Source organism: Salmo salar, chromosome 07, assembly GCF_965601325.2.
Source record: "Salmo salar chromosome 07, fSalSal1, whole genome shotgun sequence".
Lineage (NCBI taxonomy): Eukaryota > Metazoa > Chordata > Actinopteri > Salmoniformes > Salmonidae > Salmo > Salmo salar.
The window spans coordinates 8,000,209-8,023,390 of NC_138297.1; the positions used below are offsets into that span (position 1 = coordinate 8,000,209).

The following is a 23,182-nucleotide window of genomic DNA, read 5'->3' on the forward strand; positions in this document are numbered from 1 at the left end:
GGGCACTGAGACATGCCCATGATATTTTGCTTTTTTTGAACGCTGGTTGCAATTAATTTGTAAAAATAAAGATTGTTAGCAGTTTTTATATTTCTGTTTGCTGAAAACAAACTGGATAGAAGAGGGTGGTTTCGATCCATAAATCACTGGGTTAACTGCTCAGCATACTTGTACTTCATCACTCCACTTTCAGGCACCCCAAAATAATACTTGAACTCACAATACATGGATTAGGAGGCCAGTTTCTTAGGCCACTGTGGCACTGTGTGATCAGCATGACCTATACGAACTGATAGAAGCAGATTCAAAAAAAGAATCACGAAGGGCAGAGAGACATGCCCATGAAAGTATACTTTTTGTTAATCTCTATTTGCACTTCCTTTCTAAAAACTCAATAGCTTCAACATCTTTGTTACATGAACACTCTTCTTCTTTCCCAAACTGCCTTCATCCACCCCAGATGGGACTCGAACCCACAATCCCTGCCTTAGAAGGCCAGTGCCTTATCCATTAGGCCACTAGGGTACTTGCCAAAATCTATCTTGATAGCAGAGAGTGGTTTCGATCCATCGACCTCTGGGTTACGGGGCCATCACGCTACCGCTGCACCTCTGTAATCAGTGTGACCTATACAAACTGACAGAAGCAGTCAAACAAAGAATCACAGAGGGCACTGAGACATGCCCATGAAATTATGCTATTTTTTATTTATGGTTGCAATTAATTTCTAAAAATAAAATGGATTGCAGAGGATGGTTTCATCCATCAACCTCTGGGCCCATCACGTTTCCGCAGCGCCACTCTGCTTCAAACCACGGAGGGCACTGAGACATGCCATTGATATTATGCTTTTTTTTATCCCTGGTTGCAGTTCATTTCTGAAAATAAAAATGGATTGCAGAGGATGGTTTCAATCTATAGGCCTCTGGGTTATGGGCCCAGCACGCTTCCGCTGGGACACTCTGTTTTCAGCCACCCCTGACAAGACTTAAACTCACAATCTCTGGCTTGGGAGGCCAGTTTTTTAGGCATCTGGGGCATGGTGTTATAGCATGACCTATACGAACTGATAGAAACAGTAAAAAAAAAGAATCACCAAGGGCAATGAGACATGCCGAAGATATTATGCTTTTTTTGATCGCTGGTTGCAATTCATTTCTAAAAATAAAAATTGTTAGCTGAGGATGGCTTCAGGTCATCAACCTCTGGGCCCAGCTCGTTTCCACAGCGCCACAACCCACCCCAGAAGGGACTCGAAAGCTCAATCCCTGGCATGGGAGGCCAGTTTTTTAGGCATCTGGGGCATGGTGTTATAGCATGACCTATACGAACTGATAGAAACAGTAAAAAAAAGAATCACATAGGGCACTGAGACATGCCCATGATATTTTGCTTTTTTTGAACGCTGGTTGCAATTAATTTGTAAAAATAAAGATTGTTAGCAGTTTTTATATTTCTGTTTGCTGAAAACAAACTGGATAGAAGAGGATGGTTTCGATCCATAAATCACTGGGTTAACTGCTCAGCATACTTGCACTTCATCACTCCACTTTCAGGCACCCCAAAATAATACTTGAACGCACAATACATGGATTAGGAGGCAAGTTTCTTAGGCCACTGTGGCACTGTGTGATCAGCATGACCTATACGAACTGATAGAAGCAGATTCAAAAAAAGAATCACGAAGGGCAGAGAGACATGCCCATGAAAGTATACTTTTTGTTAATCTCTATTTGCACTTCCTTTCTAAAAATTCAATAGCTTCAACATCTTTGTTACATGAACTCTCTTCTTCTTTCCCAAACTGCCTTCATCCACCCCAGATGGGACTCGAACCCACAATCCCTGGCTTAGAAGGCCAGTGCATTATCCATTAGGCCACTAGGGTACTTGCCAAAATCTATCTTGATAGCAGAGAGTGCTTTCGATTCATCGACCTCTGGGTTACGGGGCCATCACGCTACCGCTGCACCTCTGTAATCAGTGTGACCTATACAAACTGACAGAAGCAGTCAAACAAAGAATCACAGAGGGCACTGAGACATGCCCATGAAATTATGCTATTTTTTATTTATGGTTGCAATTAATTTCTAAAAATAAAAATGGATTGCAGAGGATGGTTTCATCCATCAACCTCTGGGCCCATCACGTTTCCGCAGCGCCACTCTGCTTCAACCCACGGAGGGCACTGAGACATGCCATTGATATTATGCTTTTTTTTATCCCTGGTTGCAGTTCATTTCTGAAAATAAAAATGGATTGCAGAGGATGGTTTCAATCTATAGGCCTCTGGGTTATGGGCCCAGCACGCTTCCGCTGGGACACTCTGTTTTCAGCCACCCTTGACAAGACTTAAACTCACAATCTCTGGCTTGGGAGGCCAGTTTTTTAGGCATCTGGGGCATGGTGTAATAGCATGACCTATACGAACTGATAGAAACAGTAAAAAAAAAGAATCACCAAGGGCAATGAGACATGCCGAAGATATTATGCTTTTTTTGATCGCTGGTTGCAATTAATTTCTAAAAATAAAAATTGTTAGCTGAGGATGGCTTCAGGTCATCAACCTCTGGGCCCAGCTCGTTTCCACAGCACCACAAAGCACCCCAGAAGGGACTCGAAAGCTCAATCCCTGGCATGGGAGGCCAGTTTTTTAGGCATCTGGGGCATGGTGTTATAGCATGACCTATACGAACTGATAGAAACAGTAAAAAAAAGAATCACATAGGGCACTGAGACATGCCCATGATATTTTGCTTTTTTTGAACGCTGGTTGCAATTAATTTGTAAAAATCAAGATTGTTAGCAGTTTTTATATTTCTGTTTGCTGAAAACAAACTGGATAGAAGAGGATGGTTTCGATCCATAAATCACTGGGTTAACTGCTCAGCATACTTGCACTTCATCACTCCACTTTCAGGCACCCCAAAATAATACTTGAACGCACAATACATGGATTAGGAGGCAAGTTTCTTAGGCCACTGTGGCACTGTGTGATCAGCATGACCTATACGAACTGATAGAAGCAGATTCAAAAAAAGAATCACGAAGGGCAGAGAGACATGCCCATGAAAGTATACTTTTTGTTAATCTCTATTTGCACTTCCTTTCTAAAAATTCAATAGCTTCAACATCTTTGTTACATGAACTCTCTTCTTCTTTCCCAAACTGCCTTCATCCACCCCAGATGGGACTCGAACCCACAATCCCTGGCTTAGAAGGCCAGTGCATTATCCATTAGGCCACTAGGGTACTTGCCAAAATCTATCTTGATAGCAGAGAGTGCTTTCGATTCATCGACCTCTGGGTTACGGGGCCATCACGCTACCGCTGCACCTCTGTAATCAGTGTGACCTATACAAACTGACAGAAGCAGTCAAACAAAGAATCACAGAGGGCACTGAGACATGCCCATGAAATTATGCTATTTTTTATTTATGGTTGCAATTAATTTCTAAAAATAAAAATGGATTGCAGAGGATGGTTTCATCCATCAACCTCTGGGCCCATCACGTTTCCGCAGCGCCACTCTGCTTCAACCCACGGAGGGCACTGAGACATGCCATTGATATTATGCTTTTTTTTATCCCTGGTTGCAGTTCATTTCTGAAAATAAAAATGGATTGCAGAGGATGGTTTCAATCTATAGGCCTCTGGGTTATGGGCCCAGCACGCTTCCGCTGGGACACTCTGTTTTCAGCCACCCTTGACAAGACTTAAACTCACAATCTCTGGCTTGGGAGGCCAGTTTTTTAGGCATCTGGGGCATGGTGTAATAGCATGACCTATACGAACTGATAGAAACAGTAAAAAAAAAGAATCACCAAGGGCAATGAGACATGCCGAAGATATTATGCTTTTTTTGATCGCTGGTTGCAATTAATTTCTAAAAATAAAAATTGTTAGCTGAGGATGGCTTCAGGTCATCAACCTCTGGGCCCAGCTCGTTTCCACAGCACCACAAAGCACCCCAGAAGGGACTCGAAAGCTCAATCCCTGGCATGGGAGGCCAGTTTTTTAGGCATCTGGGGCATGGTGTTATAGCATGACCTATAAGAACTGATAGAAACAGTAAAAAAAAGAATCACATAGGGCACTGAGACATGCCCATGATATTTAGCTTTTTTTGAACGCTGGTTGCAATTAATTTGTAAAAATAAAGATTGTTAGCAGTTTTTATATTTCTGTTTGCTGAAAACAAACTGGATAGAAGAGGGTGGTTTCGATCCATAAATCACTGGGTTAACTGCTCAGCATACTTGTACTTCATCACTCCACTTTCAGGCACCCCAAAATAATACTTGAACTCACAATACATGGATTAGGAGGCCAGTTTCTTAGGCCACTGTGGCACTGTGTGATCAGCATGACCTATACGAACTGATAGAAGCAGATTCAAAAAAAGAATCACGAAGGGCAGAGAGACATGCCCATGAAAGTATACTTTTTGTTAATCTCTATTTGCACTTCCTTTCTAAAAACTCAATAGCTTCAACATCTTTGTTACATGAACACTCTTCTTCTTTCCCAAACTGCCTTCATCCACCCCAGATGGGACTCGAACCCACAATCCCTGCCTTAGAAGGCCAGTGCCTTATCCATTAGGCCACTAGGGTACTTGCCAAAATCTATCTTGATAGCAGAGAGTGGTTTCGATCCATCGACCTCTGGGTTACGGGGCCATCACGCTACCGCTGCACCTCTGTAATCAGTGTGACCTATACAAACTGACAGAAGCAGTCAAACAAAGAATCACAGAGGGCACTGAGACATGCCCATGAAATTATGCTATTTTTTATTTATGGTTGCAATTAATTTCTAAAAATAAAAATGGATTGCAGAGGATGGTTTCATCCATCAACCTCTGGGCCCATCACGTTTCCGCAGCGCCACTCTGCTTCAACCCACGGAGGGCACTGAGACATGCCATTGATATTATGTTTTTTTTATCCCTGGTTGCATTTCATTTCTGAAAATAAAAATGGATTGCAGAGGATGGTTTCAATCTATAGGCCTCTGGGTTATGGGCCCAGCACGCTTCCGCTGGGACTCTCTGTTTTCAGCCACCCCTGACAAGACTTAAACTCACAATCTCTGGCTTGGGAGGCCAGTTTTTTAGGCATCTGGGGCATGGTGTAATAGCATGACCTATACGAACTGATAGAAACAGTAAAAAAAAAGAATCACCAAGGGCAATGAGACATGCCGAAGATATTATGCTTTTTTTGATCGCTGGTTGCAATTAATTTCTAAAAATAAAAATTGTTAGCTGAGGATGGCTTCAGGTCATCAACCTCTGGGCCCAGCTCGTTTCCACAGCGCCACAACCCACCCCAGAAGGGACTCGAAAGCTCAATCCCTGGCATGGGAGGCCAGTTTTATAGGCATCTGGGGCATGGTGTTATAGCATGACCTATACGAACTGATAGAAACAGTAAAAAAAAGAATCACATAGGGCACTGAGACATGCCCATGATATTTAGCTTTTTTTGAACGCTGGTTGCAATTAATTTGTAAAAATAAAGATTGTTAGCAGTTTTTATATTTCTGTTTGCTGAAAACAAACTGGATAGAAGAGGATGGTTTCGATCCATAAATCACTGGGTTAACTGCTCAGCATACTTGTACTTCATCACTCCACTTTCAGGCACCCCAAAATAATACTTGAACTCACAATACATGGATTAGGAGGCCAGTTTCTTAGGCCACTGTGGCACTGTGTGATCAGCATGACCTATACGAACTGATAGAAGCAGATTCAAAAAAAGAATCACGAAGGGCAGAGAGACATGCCCATGAAAGTATACTTTTTGTTAATCTCTATTTGCACTTCCTTTCTAAAAATTCAATAGCTACAACATCTTTGTTACATGAACACTCTTCTTCTTTCCCAAACTGCCTTCATCCACCCCAGATGGGACTCAAACCCACAATCCCTGGCTTTGAAGGCCAGTGCCTTATATATTAGGCCCCTAGGGTACTTGCCAAAATCTATCTTGATAGCAGAGAGTGGTTTCGATCCATTGACCTCTGGGTTACGGGGCCATCACGCTACCGCTGCACCTCTGTAATCAGTGTGACCTATACAAACTGACAGAAGCAGTCAAACAAAGAATCACAGAGGGCACTGAGACATGCCCATGAAATTATGCTATTTTTTATTTATGGTTGCAATTAATTTCTAAAAATAAAAATGGATTGCAGAGGATGGTTTCATCCATCAACCTCTGGGCCCATCACGTTTCCGCAGCGCCACTCTGCTTCAACCCACGGAGGGCACTGAGACATGCCATTGATATTATGCTTTTTTTTATCCCTGGTTGCAGTTCATTTCTGAAAATAAAAATGGATTGCAGAGGATGGTTTCAATCTATAGGCCTCTGGGTTATGGGCCCAGCACGCTTCCGCTGGGACACTCTGTTTTCAGCCACCCCTGACAAGACTTAAACTCACAATCTCTGGCTTGGGAGGCCAGTTTTTTAGGCATCTGGGGCATGGTGTAATAGCATGACCTATACGAACTGATAGAAACAGTAAAAAAAAAGAATCACCAAGGGCAATGAGACATGCCGAAGATATTATGCTTTTTTTGATCGCTGGTTGCAATTAATTTCTAAAAATAAAAATTGTTAGCTGAGGATGGCTTCAGGTCATCAACCTCTGGGCCCAGCTCGTTTCCACAGCACCACAAAGCACCCCAGAAGGGACTCGAAAGCTCAATCCCTGGCATGGGAGGCCAGTTTTTTAGGCATCTGGGGCATGGTGTTATAGCATGACCTATACGAACTGATAGAAACAGTAAAAAAAAGAATCACATAGGGCACTGAGACATGCCCATGATATTTTGCTTTTTTTGAACGCTGGTTGCAATTAATTTGTAAAAATCAAGATTGTTAGCAGTTTTTATATTTCTGTTTGCTGAAAACAAACTGGATAGAAGAGGATGGTTTCGATCCATAAATCACTGGGTTAACTGCTCAGCATACTTGCACTTCATCACTCCACTTTCAGGCACCCCAAAATAATACTTGAACGCACAATACATGGATTAGGAGGCCAGTTTCTTAGGCCACTGTGGCACTGTGTGATCAGCATGACCTATACGAACTGATAGAAGCAGATTCAAAAAAAGAATCACGAAGGGCAGAGAGACATGCCCATGAAAGTATACTTTTTGTTAATCTCTATTTGCACTTCCTTTCTAAAAATTCAATAGCTACAACATCTTTGTTACATGAACACTCTTCTTCTTTCCCAAACTGCCTTCATCCACCCCAGATGGGACTCAAACCCACAATCCCTGGCTTTGAAGGCCAGTGCCTTATACATTAGGCCACTAGGGTACTTGCCAAAATCTATCTTGATAGCAGAGAGTGGTTTCGATCCATTGACCTCTGGGTTACGGGGCCATCACGCTACCGCTGCACCTCTGTAATCAGTGTGACCTATACAAACTGACAGAAGCAGTCAAACAAAGAATCACAGAGGGCACTGAGACATGCCCATGAAATTATGCTATTTTTTATTTATGGTTGCAATTAATTTCTAAAAATAAAAATGGATTGCAGAGGATGGTTTCATCCATCAACCTCTGGGCCCATCACGTTTCCGCAGCGCCACTCTGCTTCAACCCACGGAGGGCACTGAGACATGCCATTGATATTATGCTTTTTTTTATCCCTGGTTGCAGTTCATTTCTGAAAATAAAAATGGATTGCAGAGGATGGTTTCAATCTATAGGCCTCTGGGTTATGGGCCCAGCACGCTTCCGCTGGGACACTCTGTTTTCAGCCACCCCTGACAAGACTTAAACTCACAATCTCTGGCTTGGGAGGCCAGTTTTTTAGGCATCTGGGGCATGGTGTAATAGCATGACCTATACGAACTGATAGAAACAGTAAAAAAAAAGAATCACCAAGGGCAATGAGACATGACGAAGATATTATGCTTTTTTTGATCGCTGGTTGCAATTCATTTCTAAAAATAAAAATTGTTAGCTGAGGATGGCTTCAGGTCATCAACCTCTGGGCCCAGCTCGTTTCCACAGCGCCACAACCCACCCCAGAAGGGACTCGAAAGCTCAATCCCTGGCATGGGAGGCCAGTTTTTTAGGCATCTGGGGCATGGTGTTATAGCATGACCTATACGAACTGATAGAAACAGTAAAAAAAAGAATCACATAGGGCACTGAGACATGCCCATGATATTTTGCTTTTTTTGAACGCTGGTTGCAATTAATTTGTAAAAATCAAGATTGTTAGCAGTTTTTATATTTCTGTTTGCTGAAAACAAACTGGATAGAAGAGGATGGTTTCGATCCATAAATCACTGGGTTAACTGCTCAGCATACTTGCACTTCATCACTCCACTTTCAGGCACCCCAAAATAATACTTGAACTCACAATACATGGATTAGGAGGCCAGTTTCTTAGGCCACTGTGGCACTGTGTGATCAGCATGACCTATACGAACTGATAGAAGCAGATTCAAAAAAAGAATCACGAAGGGCAGAGAGACATGCCCATGAAAGTATACTTTTTGTTAATCTCTATTTGCACTTCCTTTCTAAAAATTCAATAGCTACAACATCTTTGTTACATGAACACTCTTCTTCTTTCCCAAACTGCCTTCATCCACCCCAGATGGGACTCAAACCCACAATCCCTGGCTTAGAAGGACAGTGCCTTATACATTAGGCCACTAGGGTACTTGCCAAAATCTATCTTGATAGCAGAGAGTGGTTTCGATCCATCGACCTCTGGGTTACGGGGCCATCACGCTACCGCTGCACCTCTGTAATCAGTGTGACCTATACAAACTGACAGAAGCAGTCAAACAAAGAATCACAGAGGGCACTGAGACATGCCCATGAAATTATGCTATTTTTTATTTATGGTTGCAATTAATTTCTAAAAATAAAAATGGATTGCAGAGGATGGTTTCATCCATCAACCTCTGGGCCCATCACGTTTCCGCAGCGCCACTCTGCTTCAACCCACGGAGGGCACTGAGACATGCCATTGATATTATGCTTTTTTTTATCCCTGGTTGCAGTTCATTTCTGAAAATAAAAATGGATTGCAGAGGATGGTTTCAATCTATAGGCCTCTGGGTTATGGGCCCAGCACGCTTCCGCTGGGACACTCTGTTTTCAGCCACCCCTGACAAGACTTAAACTCACAATCTCTGGCTTGGGAGGCCAGTTTTTTAGGCATCTGGGGCATGGTGTAATAGCATGACCTATACGAACTGATAGAAACAGTAAAAAAAAAGAATCACCAAGGGCAATGAGACATGCCGAAGATATTATGCTTTTTTTGATCGCTGGTTGCAATTAATTTCTAAAAATAAAAATTGTTAGCTGAGGATGGCTTCAGGTCATCAACCTCTGGGCCCAGCTCGTTTCCACAGCACCACAAAGCACCCCAGAAGGGACTCGAAAGCTCAATCCCTGGCATGGGAGGCCAGTTTTTTAGGCATCTGGGGCATGGTGTTATAGCATGACCTATACGAACTGATAGAAACAGTAAAAAAAAGAATCACATTGGGCACTGAGACATGCCCATGATATTTTGCTTTTTTTGAACGCTGGTTGCAATTAATTTGTAAAAATCAAGATTGTTAGCATTTTTTATATTTCTGTTTGCTGAAAACAAACTGGATAGAAGAGGATGGTTTCGATCCATAAATCACTGGGTTAACTGCTCAGCATACTTGCACTTCATCACTCCACTTTCAGGCACCCCAAAATAATACTTGAACGCACAATACATGGATTAGGAGGCCAGTTTCTTAGGCCACTGTGGCACTGTGTGATCAGCATGACCTATACGAACTGATAGAAGCAGATTCAAAAAAAGAATCACGAAGGGCAGAGAGACATGCCCATGAAAGTATACTTTTTGTTAATCTCTATTTGCACTTCCTTTCTAAAAATTCAATAGCTTCAACATCTTTGTTACATGAACTCTCTTCTTCTTTCCCAAACTGCCTTCATCCACCCCAGATGGGACTCGAACCCACAATCCCTGGCTTAGAAGGCCAGTGCCTTATCCATTAGGCCACTAGGGTACTTGCCAAAATCTATCTTGATAGCAGAGAGTGGTTTCGATCCATCGACCTCTGGGTTACGGGGCCATCACGCTACCGCTGCACCTCTGTAATCAGTGTGACCTATACAAACTGACAGAAGCAGTCAAACAAAGAATCACAGAGGGCACTGAGACATGCCCATGAAATTATGCTATTTTTTATTTATGGTTGCAATTAATTTCTAAAAATAAAAATGGATTGCAGAGGATGGTTTCATCCATCAACCTCTGGGCCCATCACGTTTCCGCAGCGCCACTCTGCTTCAACCCACGGAGGGCACTGAGACATGCCATTGATATTATGCTTTTTTTTATCCCTGGTTGCAGTTCATTTCTGAAAATAAAAATGGATTGCAGAGGATGGTTTCAATCTATAGGCCTCTGGGTTATGGGCCCAGCACGCTTCCGCTGGGACACTCTGTTTTCAGCCACCCCTGACAAGACTTAAACTCACAATCTCTGGCTTGGGAGGCCAGTTTTTTAGGCATCTGGGGCATGGTGTAATAGCATGACCTATACGAACTGATAGAAACAGTAAAAAAAAAGAATCACCAAGGGCAATGAGACATGCCGAAGATATTATGCTTTTTTTGATCGCTGGTTGCAATTAATTTCTAAAAATAAAAATTGTTAGCTGAGGATGGCTTCAGGTCATCAACCTCTGGGCGCAGCTCGTTTCCACAGCGCCACAACCCACCCCAGAAGGGACTCGAAAGCTCAATCCCTGGCATGGGAGGCCAGTTTTTTAGGCATCTGGGGCATGGTGTTATAGCATGACCTATACGAACTGATAGAAACAGTAAAAAAAAGAATCACATAGGGCACTGAGACATGCCCATGATATTTTGCTTTTTTTGAACGCTGGTTGCAATTAATTTGTAAAAATCAAGATTGTTAGCAGTTTTTATATTTCTGTTTGCTGAAAACAAACTGGATAGAAGAGGATGGTTTCGATCCATAAATCACTGGGTTAACTGCTCAGCATACTTGCACTTCATCACTCCACTTTCAGGCACCCCAAAATAATACTTCAACGCACAATACATGGATTAGGAGGCCAGTTTCTTAGGCCACTGTGGCACTGTGTGATCAGCATGACCTATACGAACTGATAGAAGCAGATTCAAAAAAAGAATCACGAAGGGCAGAGAGACATGCCCATGAAAGTATACTTTTTGTTAATCTCTATTTGCACTTCCTTTCAAAAAATTCAATAGCTTCAACATCTTTGTTACATGAACTCTCTTCTTCTTTCCCAAACTGCCTTCATCCACCCCAGATGGGACTCGAACCCACAATCCCTGGCTTAGAAGGCCAGTGCCTTATCCATTAGGCCACTAGGGTACTTGCCAAAATCTATCTTGATAGCAGAGAGTGGTTTCGATCCATCGACCTCTGGGTTACGGGGCCATCACGCTACCGCTGCACCTCTGTAATCAGTGTGACCTATACAAACTGACAGAAGCAGTCAAACAAAGAATCACAGAGGGCACTGAGACATGCCCATGAAATTATGCTATTTTTTATTTATGGTTGCAATTAATTTCTAAAAATAAAAATGGATTGCAGAGGATGGTTTCATCCATCAACCTCTGGGCCCATCACGTTTCCGCAGCGCCACTCTGCTTCAACCCACGGAGGGCACTGAGACATGCCATTGATATTATGCTTTTTTTTTATCCCTGGTTGCAGTTCATTTCTGAAAATAAAAATGGATTGCAGAGGATGGTTTCAATCTATAGGCCTCTGGGTTATGGGCCCAGCACGCTTCCGCTGGGACACTCTGTTTTCAGCCACCCCTGACAAGACTTAAACTCACAATCTCTGGCTTGGGAGGCCAGTTTTTTAGGCATCTGGGGCATGGTGTAATAGCATGACCTATACGAACTGATAGAAACAGTAAAAAAAAAGAATCACCAAGGGCAATGAGACATGCCGAAGATATTATGCTTTTTTTGATCGCTGGTTGCAATTAATTTCTAAAAATAAAAATTGTTAGGTGAGGATGGCTTCAGCTCATCAACCTCTGGGCCCAGCTCGTTTCCACAGCACCACAACCCACCCCAGAAGGGACTCGAAAGCTCAATCCCTGGCATGGGAGGCCAGTTTTTTAGGCATCTGGGGCATGGTGTTATAGCATGACCTATACGAACTGATAGAAACAGTAAAAAAAAGAATCACATAGGGCACTGAGACATGCCCATGATATTTTGCTTTTTTTGAACGCTGGTTGTAATTAATTTGTAAAAATCAAGATTGTTAGCAGTTTTTATATTTCTGTTTGCTGAAAACAAACTGGATAGAAGAGGATGGTTTCGATCCATAAATCACTGGGTTAACTGCTCAGCATACTTGCACTTCATCACTCCACTTTCAGGCACCCCAAAATAATACTTGAACGCACAATACATGGATTAGGAGGCCAGTTTCTTAGGCCACTGTGGCACTGTGTGATCAGCATGACCTATACGAACTGATAGAAGCAGATTCAAAAAAAGAATCACGAAGGGCAGAGAGACATGCCCATGAAAGTATACTTTTTGTTAATCTCTATTTGCACTTCCTTTCTAAAAATTCAATAGCTACAACATCTTTGTTACATGAACACTCTTCTTCTTTCCCAAACTGCCTTCATCCACCCCAGATGGGACTCAAACCCACAATCCCTGGCTTAGAAGGACAGTGCCTTATACATTAGGCCACTAGGGTACTTGCCAAAATCTATCTTGATAGCAGAGAGTGGTTTCGATCCATCGACCTCTGGGTTACGGGGCCATCACGCTACCGCTGCACCTCTGTAATCAGTGTGACCTATACAAACTGACAGAAGCAGTCAAACAAAGAATCACAGAGGGCACTGAGACATGCCCATGAAATTATGCTATTTTTTATTTATGGTTGCAATTAATTTCTAAAAATAAAAATGGATTGCAGAGGATGGTTTCATCCATCAACCTCTGGGCCCATCACGTTTCCGCAGCGCCACTCTGCTTCAACCCACGGAGGGCACTGAGACATGCCATTGATATTATGCTTTTTTTTATCCCTGGTTGCAGTTCATTTCTGAAAATAAAAATGGATTGCAGAGGATGGTTTCAATCTATAGGCCTCTGGGTTATGGGCCCAGCACGCTTCCGCTGGGACACTCTGTTTTCAGCCACCCCTGACAAGACTTAAACTCACAATCTCTGGCTTGGGAGGCCAGTTTTTTAGGCATCTGGGGCATGGTGTAATAGCATGACCTATACGAACTGATAGAAACAGTAAAAAAAAAGAATCACCAAGGGCAATGAGACATGCCGAAGATATTATGCTTTTTTTGATCGCTGGTTGCAATTAATTTCTAAAAATAAAAATTGTTAGCTGAGGATGGCTTCAGCTCATCAACCTCTGGGCCCAGCTCGTTTCCACAGCACCACAACCCACCCCAGAAGGGACTCGAAAGCTCAATCCCTGGCATGGGAGGCCAGTTTTTTAGGCATCTGGGGCATGGTGTTATAGCATGACCTATACGAACTGATAGAAACAGTAAAAAAAAAGAATCACATAGGGCACTGAGACATGCCCATGATATTTTGCTTTTTTTGAACGCTGGTTGCAATTAATTTGTAAAAATCAAGATTGTTAGCAGTTTTTATATTTCTGTTTGCTGAAAACAAACTGGATAGAAGAGGATGGTTTCGATCCATAAATCACTGGGTTAACTGCTCAGCATACTTGCACTTCATCACTCCACTTTCAGGCACCCCAAAATAATACTTGAACTCACAATACATGGATTAGGAGGCCAGTTTCTTAGGCCACTGTGGCACTGTGTGATCAGCATGACCTATACGAACTGATAGAAGCAGATTCAAAAAAAGAATCACGAAGGGCAGAGAGACATGCCCATGAAAGTATACTTTTTGTTAATCTCTATTTGCACTTCCTTTCTAAAAATTCAATAGCTTCAACATCTTTGTTACATGAACACTCTTCTTCTTTCCCAAACTGCCTTCATCCACCCCAGATGGGACTCGAACCCACAATCCCTGGCTTAAAAGGCCAGTGCCTTATCCATTAGGCCACTAGGGTACTTGCCAAAATCTATCTTGATAGCAGAGAGTGGTTTCGATCCATCGACCTCTGGGTTACGGGGCCATCACGCTACCGCTGCACCTCTGTAATCAGTGTGACCTATACAAACTGACAGAAGCAGTCAAACAAAGAATCACAGAGGGCACTGAGACATGCCCATGAAATTATGCTATTTTTTATTTATGGTTGCAATTAATTTCTAAAAATAAAAATGTATTGCAGAGGATGGTTTCATCCATCAACCTCTGGGCCCATCACGTTTCCGCAGCGCCACTCTGCTTCAACCCACGGAGGGCACTGAGACATGCCATTGATATTATGCTTTTTTTTATCCCTGGTTGCAGTTCATTTCTGAAAATAAAAATGGATTGCAGAGGATGGTTTCAATCTATAGGCCTCTGGGTTATGGGCCCAGCACGCTTCCGCTGGGACACTCTGTTTTCAGCCACCCCTGACAAGACTTAAACTCACAATCTCTGGCTTGGGAGGCCAGTTTTTTAGGCATCTGGGGCATGGTGTAATAGCATGACCTATACGAACTGATAGAAACAGTAAAAAAAAAAGAATCACCAAGGGCAATGAGACATGCCGAAGATATTATGCTTTTTTTGATCGCTGGTTGCAATTAATTTCTAAAAATAAAAATTGTTAGCTGAGGATGGCTTCAGGTCATCAACCTCTGGGCCCAGCTCGTTTCCACAGCGCCACAACCCACCCCAGAAGGGACTCGAAAGCTCAATCCCTGGCATGGGAGGCCAGTTTTTTAGGCATCTGGGGCATGGTGTTATAGCATGACCTATACGAACTGATAGAAACAGTAAAAAAAAAGAATCACATAGGGCACTGAGACATGCCCATGATATTTTGCTTTTTTTGAACGCTGGTTGCAATTAATTTGTAAAAATCAAGATTGTTAGCAGTTTTTATATTTCTGTTTGCTGAAAACAAACTGGATAGAAGAGGATGGTTTCGATCCATAAATCACTGGGTTAACTGCTCAGCATACTTGCACTTCATCACTCCACTTTCAGGCACCCCAAAATAATACTTGAACTCACAATACATGGATTAGGAGGCCAGTTTCTTAGGCCACTGTGGCACTGTGTGATCAGCATGACCTATACGAACTGATAGAAGCAGATTCAAAAAAAGAATCACGAAGGGCAGAGAGACATGCCCATGAAAGTATACTTTTTGTTAATCTCTATTTGCACTTCCTTTCTAAAAATTCAATAGTTTCAACATCTTTGTTACATGAACACTCTTCTTCTTTCCCAAACTGCCTTCATCCACCCCAGATGGGACTCGAACCCACAATCCCTGGCTTAGAAGGCCAGTGCCTTATCCATTAGGCCACTAGGGTACTTGCCAAAATCTATCTTGATAGCAGAGAGTGGTTTCGATCCATCGACCTCTGGGTTACGGGGCCATCACGCTACCGCTGCACCTCTGTAATCAGTGTGACCTATACAAACTGACAGAAGCAGTCAAACAAATAATCACAGAGGGCACTGAGACATGCCCATGAAATTATGCAATTTTTTATTTATGGTTGCAATTAATTTCTAAAAATAAAAATGGATTGCAGAGGATGGTTTCATCCATCAACCTCTGGGCCCATCACGTTTCCGCAGCGCCACTCTGCTTCAACCCACGGAGGGCACTGAGACATGCCATTGATATTATGCTTTTTTTTTTATCCCTGGTTGCAGTTCATTTCTGAAAATAAAAATGGATTGCAGAGGATGGTTTCAATCTATAGGCCTCTGGGTTATGGGCCCAGCACGCTTCCGCTGGGACACTCTGTTTTCAGCCACCCCTGACAAGACTTAAACTCACAATCTCTGGCTTGGGAGGCCAGTTTTTTAGGCATCTGGGGCATGGTGTAATAGCATGACCTATACGAACTGATAGAAACAGTAAAAAAAAAGAATCACCAAGGGCAATGAGACATGCCGAAGATATTATGCTTTTTTTGATCGCTGGTTGCAATTAATTTCTAAAAATAAAAATTGTTAGCTGAGGATGGCTTCAGCTCATCAACCTCTGGGCCCAGCTCGTTTCCACAGCACCACAACCCACCCCAGAAGGGACTCGAAAGCTCAATCCCTGGCATGGGAGGCCAGTTTTTTAGGCATCTGGGGCATGGTGTTATAGCATGACCTATACGAACTGATAGAAACAGTAAAAAAAAAGAATCACATAGGGCACTGAGACATGCCCATGATATTTTGCTTTTTTTGAACGCTGGTTGCAATTAATTTGTAAAAATCAAGATTGTTAGCAGTTTTTATATTTCTGTTTGCTGAAAACAAACTGGATAGAAGAGGATGGTTTCGATCCATAAATCACTGGGTTAACTGCTCAGCATACTTGCACTTCATCACTCCACTTTCAGGCACCCCAAAATAATACTTGAACTCACAATACATGGATTAGGAGGCCAGTTTCTTAGGCCACTGTGGCACTGTGTGATCAGCATGACCTATACGAACTGATAGAAGCAGATTCAAAAAAAGAATCACGAAGGGCAGAGAGACATGCCCATGAAAGTATACTTTTTGTTAATCTCTATTTGCACTTCCTTTCTAAAAATTCAATAGCTTCAACATCTTTGTTACATGAACACTCTTCTTCTTTCCCAAACTGCCTTCATCCACCCCAGATGGGACTCGAACCCACAATCCCTGGCTTAAAAGGCCAGTGCCTTATCCATTAGGCCACTAGGGTACTTGCCAAAATCTATCTTGATAGCAGAGAGTGGTTTCGATCCATCGACCTCTGGGTTACGGGGCCATCACGCTACCGCTGCACCTCTGTAATCAGTGTGACCTATACAAACTGACAGAAGCAGTCAAACAAATAATCACAGAGGGCACTGAGACATGCCCATGAAATTATGCAATTTTTTATTTATGGTTGCAATTAATTTCAAAAAATAAAAATGGATTGCAGAGGATGGTTTCATCCATCAACCTCTGGGCCCATCACGTTTCCGCAGCGCCACTCTGCTTCAACCCACGGAGGGCACTGAGACATGCCATTGATATTATGCTTTTTTTTTTATCCCTGGTTGCAGTTCATTTCTGAAAATAAAAATGGATTGCAGAGGATGGTTTCAATCTATAGGCCTCTGGGTTATGGGCCCAGCACGCTTCCGCTGGGACACTCTGTTTTCAGCCACCCCTGACAAGACTTAAACTCACAATCTCTGGCTTGGGAGGCCAGTTTTTTAGGCATCTGGGGCATGGTGTAATAGCATGACCTATACGAACTGATAGAAACAGTAAAAAAAAAGAATCACCAAGGGCAATGAGACATGCCGAAGATATTATGCTTTTTTTGATCGCTGGTTGCAATTAATTTCTAAAAATAAAAATTGTTAGCTGAGGATGGCTTCAGCTCATCAACCTCTGGGCCCAGCTCGTTTCCACAGCACCACAACCCACCCCAGAAGGGACTCGAAAGCTCAATCCCTGGCATGGGAGGCCAGTTTTTTAGGCATCTGGGGCATGGTGTTATAGCATGACCTATACGAACTGATAGAAACAGTAAAAAAAAGAATCACATAGGGCACTGAGACATGCCCATGATATTTTGCTTTTTTTGAACGCTGGTTGCAATTAATTTGTAAAAATAAAGATTGTTAGCAGTTTTTATATTTCTGTTTGCTGTAAACAAACTGGATAGAAGAGGATGGTTTCGATCCATAAATCACTGGGTTAACTGCTCAGCATACTTGCACTTCATCACTCCACTTTCAGGCACCCCAAAATAATACTTGAACGCACAATACATGGATTAGGAGGCCAGTTTCTTAGGCCACTGTGGCACTGTGTGATCAGCATGACCTATACGAACTGATAGAAGCAGATTCAAAAAAAGAATCACGAAGGGCAGAGAGACATGCCCATGAAAGTATACTTTTTGTTAATCTCTATTTGCACTTCCTTTCTAAAAATTCAATAGCTACAACATCTTTGTTACATGAACACTCTTCTTCTTTCCCAAACTGCCTTCATCCACCCCAGATGGGACTCAAACCCACAATCCCTGGCTTAGAAGGACAGTGCCTTATACATTAGGCCACTAGGGTACTTGCCAAAATCTATCTTGATAGCAGAGAGTGGTTTCGATCCATCGACCTCTGGGTTACGGGGCCATCACGCTACCGCTGCACCTCTGTAATCAGTGTGACCTATACAAACTGACAGAAGCAGTCAAACAAAGAATCACAGAGGGCACTGAGACATGCCCATGAAATTATGCTATTTTTTATTTATGGTTGCAATTAATTTCTAAAAATAAAAATGGATTGCAGAGGATGGTTTCATCCATCAACCTCTGGGCCCATCACGTTTCCGCAGCGCCACTCTGCTTCAACCCACGGAGGGCACTGAGACATGCCATTGATATTATGCTTTTTTTTATCCCTGGTTGCAGTTCATTTCTGAAAATAAAAATGGATTGCAGAGGATGGTTTCAATCTATAGGCCTCTGGGTTATGGGCCCAGCACGCTTCCGCTGGGACACTCTGTTTTCAGCCACCCCTGACAAGACTTAAACTCACAATCTCTGGCTTGGGAGGCCAGTTTTTTAGGCATCTGGGGCATGGTGTAATAGCATGACCTATACCAACTGATAGAAACAGTAAAAAAAAAGAATCACCAAGGGCAATGAGACATGCCGAAGATATTATGCTTTTTTTGATCGCTGGTTGCAATTCATTTCTAAAAATAAAAATTGTTAGCTGAGGATGGCTTCAGGTCATCAACCTCTGGGCCCAGCTCGTTTCCACAGCGCCACAACCCACCCCAGAAGGGACTCGAAAGCTCAATCCCTGGCATGGGAGGCCAGTTTTTTAGGCATCTGGGGCATGGTGTTATAGCATGACCTATACGAACTGATAGAAACAGTAAAAAAAAGAATCACATAGGGCACTGAGACATGCCCATGATATTTTGCTTTTTTTGAACGCTGGTTGCAATTAATTTGTAAAAATCAAGATTGTTAGCAGTTTTTATATTTCTGTTTGCTGAAAACAAACTGGATAGAAGAGGATGGTTTCGATCCATAAATCACTGGGTTAACTGCTCAGCATACTTGCACTTCATCACTCCACTTTCAGGCACCCCAAAATAATACTTGAACGCACAATACATGGATTAGGAGGCCAGTTTCTTAGGCCACTGTGGCACTGTGTGATCAGCATGACCTATACGAACTGATAGAAGCAGATTCAAAAAAAGAATCACGAAGGGCAGAGAGACATGCCCATGAAAGTATACTTTTTGTTAATCTCTATTTGCACTTCCTTTCTAAAAATTCAATAGCTTCAACATCTTTGTTACATGAACACTCTTCTTCTTTCCCAAACTGCCTTCATCCAGCCCAGATGGGACTCGAACCCACAATCCCTGGCTTAGAAGGCCAGTGCCTTATCCATTAGGCCACTAGGGTACTTGCCAAAATCTATCTTGATAGGAGAGAGTGGTTTCGATCCATCGACCTCTGGGTTACGGGGCCATCACGCTACCGCTGCACCTCTGTAATCAGTGTGACCTATACAAACTGACAGAAGCAGTCAAACAAAGAATCACAGAGGGCACTGAGACATGCCCATGAAATTATGCTATTTTTTTATTTATGGTTGCAATTAATTTCTAAAAATAAAAATGGATTGCAGAGGATGGTTTCATCCATCAACCTCTGGGCTCATCACGTTTCCGCAGCGCCACTCTGCTTCAACCCACGGAGGGCACTGAGACATGCCATTGATATTATGCTTTTTTTTTTATCCCTGGTTGCAGTTCATTTCTGAAAATAAAAATGGATTGCAGAGGATGGTTTCAATCTATAGGCCTCTGGGTTATGGGCCCAGCACGCTTCCGCTGGGACACTCTGTTTTCAGCCACCCCTGACAAGACTTAAACTCACAATCTCTGGCTTGGGAGGCCAGTTTTTTAGGCATCTTGGGCATGGTGTAATAGCATGACCTATACGAACTGATAGAAACAGTAAAAAAAAAGAATCACCAAGGGCAATGAGACATGCCGAAGATATTATGCTTTTTTTGATCGCTGGTTGCAATTAATTTCTAAAAATAAAAATTGTTAGCTGAGGATGGCTTCAGGTCATCAAACTCTGGGCCCAGCTCGTTTCCACAGCGCCACAACCCACCCCAGAAGGGACTCGAAAGCTCAATCCCTGGCATGGGAGGCCAGTTTTTTAGGCATCTGGGGCATGGTGTTATAGCATGACCTATACGAACTGATAGAAACAGTAAAAAAAAAGAATCACATAGGGCACTGAGACATGCCCATGATATTTTGCTTTTTTTGAACGCTGGTTGCAATTAATTTGTAAAAATAAAGATTGTTAGCAGTTTTTATATTTCTGTTTGCTGAAAACAAACTGGATAGAAGAGGATGGTTTCGATCCATAAATCACTGGGTTAACTGCTCAGCATACTTGCACTTCATCACTCCACTTTCAGGCACCCCAAAATAATACTTGAACTCACAATACATGGATTAGGAGGCCAGTTTCTTAGGCCACTGTGGCACTGTGTGATCAGCATGACCTATACGAACTGATAGAAGCAGATTCAAAAAAAGAATCACGAAGGGCAGAGAGACATGCCCATGAAAGTATACTTTTTGTTAATCTCTATTTGCACTTCCTTTCTAAAAATTCAATAGCTTCAACATCTTTGTTACATGAACACTCTTCTTCTTTCCCAAACTGCCTTCATCCACCCCAGATGGGACTCGAACCCACAATCCCTGGCTTAGAAGGCCAGTGCCTTATCCATTAGGCCACTAGGGTACTTGCCAAAATCTATCTTGATAGCAGAGAGTGGTTTCGATCCATCGACCTCTGGGTTACGGGGCCATCACGCTACCGCTGCACCTCTGTAATCAGTGTGACCTATACAAACTGACAGAAGCAGTCAAACAAAGAATCACAGAGGGCACTGAGACATGCCCATGAAATTATGCTATTTTTTATTTATGGTTGCAATTAATTTCTAAAAATAAAAATGGATTGCAGAGGATGGTTTCATCCATCAACCTCTGGGCCCATCACGTTTCCGCAGCGCCACTCTGCTTCAACCCACGGAGGGCACTGAGACATGCCATTGATATTATGCTTTTTTTTATCCCTGGTTGCAGTTCATTTCTGAAAATAAAAATGGATTGCAGAGGATGGTTTCAATCTATAGGCCTCTGGGTTATGGGCCCAGCACGCTTCCGCTGGGACACTCTGTTTTCAGCCACCCCTGACAAGACTTAAACTCACAATCTCTGGCTTGGGAGGCCAGTTTTTTAGGCATCTGGGGCATGGTGTAATAGCATGACCTATACGAACTGATAGAAACAGTAAAAAAAAAGAATCACCAAGGGCAATGAGACATGCCGAAGATATTATGCTTTTTTTGATCGCTGGTTGCAATTAATTTCTAAAAATAAAAATTGTTAGCTGAGGATGGCTTCAGGTCATCAACCTCTGGGCCCAGCTCGTTTCCACAGCGCCACAACCCACCCCAGAAGGGACTCGAAAGCTCAATCCCTGGCATGGGAGGCCAGTTTTTTAGGCATCTGGGGCATGGTGTTAAAGCATGACCTATACGAACTGATAGAAACAGTAAAAAAAAGAATCACATAGGGCACTGAGACATGCCCATGATATTTTGCTTTTTTTGAACGCTGGTTGCAATTAATTTGTAAAAATAAAGATTGTTAGCAGTTTTTATATTTCTGTTTGCTGAAAACAAACTGGATAGAAGAGGATGGTTTCGATCCATAAATCACTGGGTTAACTGCTCAGCATACTTGCACTTCATCACTCCACTTTCAGGCACCCCAAAATAATACTTGAACTCACAATACATGGATTAGGAGGCCAGTTTCTTAGGCCACTGTGGCACTGTGTGATCAGCATGACCTATACGAACTGATAGAAGCAGATTCAAAAAAAGAATCACGAAGGGCAGAGAGACATGCCCATGAAAGTATACTTTTTGTTAATCTCTATTTGCACTTCCTTTCTAAAAATTCAATAGCTTCAACATCTTTGTTACATGAACACTCTTCTTCTTTCCCAAACTGCCTTCATCCACCCCAGATGGGACTCGAACCCACAATCCCTGGCTTAGAAGGCCAGTGCCTTATCCATTAGGCCACTAGGGTACTTGCCAAAATCTATCTTGATAGCAGAGAGTGGTTTCGATCCATCGACCTCTGGGTTACGGGGCCATCACGCTACCGCTGCACCTCTGTAATCAGTGTGACCTATACAAACTGACAGAAGCAGTCAAACAAAGAATCACAGAGGGCACTGAGACATGCCCATGAAATTATGCTATTTTTTATTTATGGTTGCAATTAATTTCTAAAAATAAAAATGGATTGCAGAGGATGGTTTCATCCATCAACCTCTGGGCCCATCACGTTTCCGCAGCGCCACTCTGCTTCAACCCACGGAGGGCACTGAGACATGCCATTGATATTATGCTTTTTTTTATCCCTGGTTGCAGTTCATTTCTGAAAATAAAAATGGATTGCAGAGGATGGTTTCAATCTATAGGCCTCTGGGTTATGGGCCCAGCACGCTTCCGCTGGGACACTCTGTTTTCAGCCACCCCTGACAAGACTTAAACTCACAATCTCTGGCTTGGGAGGCCAGTTTTTTAGGCATCTGGGGCATGGTGTAATAGCATGACCTATACGAACTGATAGAAACAGTAAAAAAAAAGAATCACCAAGGGCAATGAGACATGCCGAAGATATTATGCTTTTTTTGATCGCTGGTTGCAATTAATTTCTAAAAATAAAAATTGTTAGCTGAGGATGGCTTCAGGTCATCAACCTCTGGGCCCAGCTCGTTTCCACAGCGCCACAACCCACCCCAGAAGGGACTCGAAAGCTCAATCCCTGGCATGGGAGGCCAGTTTTTTAGGCATCTGGGGCATGGTGTTATAGCATGACCTATACGAACTGATAGAAACAGTA

The 23,182-nt window shown here is 42.7% G+C and overlaps 7 non-coding genes across 7 annotated transcripts; all 7 read right to left on the reverse strand.

Annotated features, from left to right (window-relative positions):
* Positions 1 to 1,815: 1,815 nt before the first annotated feature.
* trnar-ucu (transfer RNA arginine (anticodon UCU)) lies at positions 1,816 to 1,888 on the reverse strand. The gene has a single exon. It is a non-coding gene; the product is annotated as a tRNA-Arg (tRNA).
* Positions 1,889 to 3,179: 1,291 nt separating this feature from the next.
* Positions 3,180 to 3,252, reverse strand: trnar-ucu (transfer RNA arginine (anticodon UCU)). Its single transcript has one exon. It is a non-coding gene; the product is annotated as a tRNA-Arg (tRNA).
* A 6,746-nt stretch (positions 3,253 to 9,998) lies between these two features.
* On the reverse strand, positions 9,999 to 10,071 carry trnar-ucu (transfer RNA arginine (anticodon UCU)). Its single transcript has one exon. It is a non-coding gene; the product is annotated as a tRNA-Arg (tRNA).
* Positions 10,072 to 11,362: 1,291 nt separating this feature from the next.
* trnar-ucu (transfer RNA arginine (anticodon UCU)) lies at positions 11,363 to 11,435 on the reverse strand. Its single transcript has one exon. It is a non-coding gene; the product is annotated as a tRNA-Arg (tRNA).
* A 4,023-nt stretch (positions 11,436 to 15,458) lies between these two features.
* trnar-ucu (transfer RNA arginine (anticodon UCU)) lies at positions 15,459 to 15,531 on the reverse strand. Its single transcript has one exon. It is a non-coding gene; the product is annotated as a tRNA-Arg (tRNA).
* Positions 15,532 to 20,923: 5,392 nt separating this feature from the next.
* trnar-ucu (transfer RNA arginine (anticodon UCU)) lies at positions 20,924 to 20,996 on the reverse strand. Its single transcript has one exon. It is a non-coding gene; the product is annotated as a tRNA-Arg (tRNA).
* A 1,291-nt stretch (positions 20,997 to 22,287) lies between these two features.
* trnar-ucu (transfer RNA arginine (anticodon UCU)) lies at positions 22,288 to 22,360 on the reverse strand. Its single transcript has one exon. It is a non-coding gene; the product is annotated as a tRNA-Arg (tRNA).
* Positions 22,361 to 23,182: the final 822 nt, after the last annotated feature.